The 3,401-nt window shown below is 36.8% G+C and overlaps 1 gene segment (V, D, J or C); it reads left to right on the top strand.

Annotated features, from left to right (window-relative positions):
* Positions 1-852: 852 nt before the first annotated feature.
* On the top strand, positions 853-1,436 carry LOC307161823 (T cell receptor alpha variable 12-2-like). The segment is given in 2 exons: positions 853-892; positions 1,063-1,436.
* Positions 1,437-3,401: the final 1,965 nt, after the last annotated feature.

Here is a 3,401-nt window from a genome sequence, read left to right as displayed (position 1 = left end):
AAATAATTGCTATTAGATCGAATAACTGCCATTAGACAATTAATCAATAATTGCTACAGGTCTATGGCTGGCTTGTAAATATAAAAAGTAGAGAAATACTTCAAACAACATAAGATTGTACAAATGTCATACTAAGGAAGGAGGCGGAGCTTCCAGAGGAGACTTCAGATTTGTCACTGGTCTTGTTACTTTATTTTGCTCTGCTTAGGCTCACAATGTTGCTGTACATAGTCATTTGGATCTTAAGCGTAGCAGGTAAATATATTTTTCTTTTTCCAGTTTGTGTGACTGTATTACTGAAAATATGCTTCTTTAAATGCCAATTGAGCTGTGGAAATCAACATATTTCTCCAATTTTTTTATCTTTAAGATGTCACTCTTGCAGATACCATTACCTCAGAACACACAGAAGTGCATGCAAATGAGACCGAGAACATAACACTATCCTGTAGGTATTCCTCAGCATACAGTCTCCTTTGGTATCGACAGCATCACAGTTCAGCTCCTCATTTCCTCATGCTCATCCTTCAAAGCTCTGGAAAAGTAATACAGAGTTCAGACGAGCGCCTGTCAGGAAAACTGAACGTGGAGAAAAATCGTGTTGATTTGGAAATCCCCTCTTCCACAGTACAAGACTCAGCACTGTATTTCTGCGCTCTGCAGACCACAGTGACAGGAAATCAAACATTACTGTACAAAAACCTAACAGCATACCTGCATACCAGCATACCTAACACCATAACCTAACAGCATGAGAGTTTATCATGCTTATTATTCACTCTTAGTTAGGGGGAGGAGCTTCAAGCTGCTTTAAGATCTCAAGTGCCATCACAGACTTGTCATTTCAGCACAATGCTGCTCATCACAATGATCCTGCTCTGTGCTGTTGGGAGTGAGTAACTCAATATTGCTTAGTCAACTTTATTTGTTTGTCTTAATAATATACCATATTTTAATATAATTACACTGTAAATGATGTCAGACTTTTGCTGAATAAAACTAAAATGTGTTTTATAGTTCAGAGTACAATATTTTTCTAATTGTTTTTATCATCTTTTTCAGGTGGAAGGTTTGAGAGTCACATTACATCAGACCAAACTGAGGTCTTTCATGAGGAGGGTGACATTATCGCTTTGTCCTGTAGCTACTCAACAGCAGTCAGTCTGCATTGGTACCGCCAGTATCCCAAATCAGTTCCTGAATATATTTTATTAATTCTGCAAACCTCTGGACGGGTCCAGAGAGGAGGGAATCTGGACTCTCGGTTTTCGGTGAGACTAAATGAAAAGAAAAACCGTGTGGATCTCATCATCTCCTCTGCTACAGTATCAGACTCTGCACTGTATTACTGTGCCCTGGAGCCCACAGTGACAGGAAACACTAGAACACGCCACAAAAACCTGCCTAAGCATAGTAGAAAAGATATAGACCCATAACAAACAGTTCCTTTCCTTTCATTCTAATTTGAGGACATTGCAAAAAGGCAAAGATTTTATGCTCAACTGTAGATAATATTCTGATTTCAGTTTCTCCAAGCCAAACAATTGCTAATAATGTTCATCACTGTCTCATTTATTTCATGAAAACAAATGATTTCAAGACTCTGAAAAACAAACATGTTCAACTCCTGTCATATAATCCCCCTTCAACCACTTAAGATATCGTATCACTCAAACAATGTAACAGTGTAATAGCCCTAACAATATGTACGGTAGAAAATATAAAGACTATCATTATGAAAAAAAGACAATATCATAAAGTTCATAAATTTTAAGATTAATCTGCCATCTAGTGGTCCATTAGGCTCACGACACTGGTCGGAAAAACTTGTGAAATATGTTTTTGAGGCTTTATGATATCATATCAAACAGTGAAAATCTAAAATATCACTGTCATCAAAGTGGCAAAAAAAAAAATAGATTTTAGATATTGCATGTATTAAAGGAATAGTTCACCCAAAAATGAAAATTCTGTCATCATTTACTCTCCCTCAAGTTGTTCCAAACCTGTATGACTTTCTTTCTTCTGCTGAAGACAAAAGAAGATATTTTGAAGAAAGTCGGTAACCAAACGACTGATGGACCCCATTGACTTCCATAGTAGGAAAAAAAATACTATGGATGTCAATGGGGACCAGCAACTGTTTAATTACCAACCTTCTTTAAAATATCTTCTTTTGTGTTTAGCAGAAAAAAGGAAATCATTTGGAACAACTTGAGGGAGAGTAAATGATGACAGAATTTTCATTTTTGGGTGAACTATCCCTTTAATTTCTGTTCTCCATTTTGGTGGAAGGCCACCAAATATTATTTGTGATGATATTTATTCTTTTAAAGACTACACAAAACATGTTTTATATGAAAACACTGAACATTGAATGAAAGAAAACAAAAGCAAGAACCAGTTCGATATGCATAAAAACATATTTCAGCACATTTCAGCCCTTCAATGTAACTGTGATTGTCACTGTGAACATAATTTCTTGGTTTCTGAAATGAAGATGTTTTAACTTATGTTTAAATATGTTTAAACTTTTTTGTCTTTCTAAGCTTTCTCTTTGGTCCTGAGTCTGATTTAGAGAAAAGTTCATGAAATGATCATGAGAATGATTCTGCATTTTTATCTTTTACCAGCAGGGAGCACCCAGAGTTTTGATCTACAATGAAAGTCGGTTATGTTGTGTGAAAGGATCCTCAACCCTGATAGTTCAGAGGCTGAACAGACTGTGAGAGCGGTGTCAGGTCTACGTTTAGCTATTGTTTTAGTTCTTTAGCAGATTGTTTTTGGTCAATCATGAGAACTTGGCTGAGGGATATCCTTATTGTTATATTCTGTCTAGGTGATGTTGCACGTGTTTATTAATTTCATTCTTTTAGGAAAATGTTGTTTGAGAATGTGTTGTGAGAGGCAGTATGAGTTAAATAATGTTACAGTATGTGCTCTCCACAGAATGCAGAGGACAACATACTGTACGTCAACCAACAACAATAACTTCAGCTTGCATTGGAGAGACTGTAACCCTGAAGTGTGAATATAATACAACAGACACAATGCCTGCTCTGCTGTGGTACAGGCAAACTAAGCATTTACCTCCAGAATATATATTAGTAAGACACAATCTTGGAAATGGAAGTAATTCCAAAGACTTCCCCTACAAGCGATTTCAGTCCCTGCTGGATTCTGCAGCAAGAAGAACTACACTGACTGTCCAGAACCTTCATCTGTCTGACTCTTCTGTGTACTTCTGTGCTTTGAGGCAGTGGCATGCACAGACCTCTTCAGGGGCAGGGGCGGAAGGACCAAAAAGGGCACTTTAAAAGAAAAAAACATTTATTTTTAAAATAAATCACCTGTATTTAAAGCAGTAGGCCCTACCCGTCTGTCTGTTGTGTTTTATATAT

Source organism: Squalius cephalus (genome assembly GCF_949319135.1).
Source record: "Squalius cephalus genome assembly, chromosome: 7".
Taxonomy (NCBI): domain Eukaryota; kingdom Metazoa; phylum Chordata; class Actinopteri; order Cypriniformes; family Leuciscidae; genus Squalius; species Squalius cephalus.
This window is presented reverse-complemented; position numbering and strand designations above follow the sequence as displayed.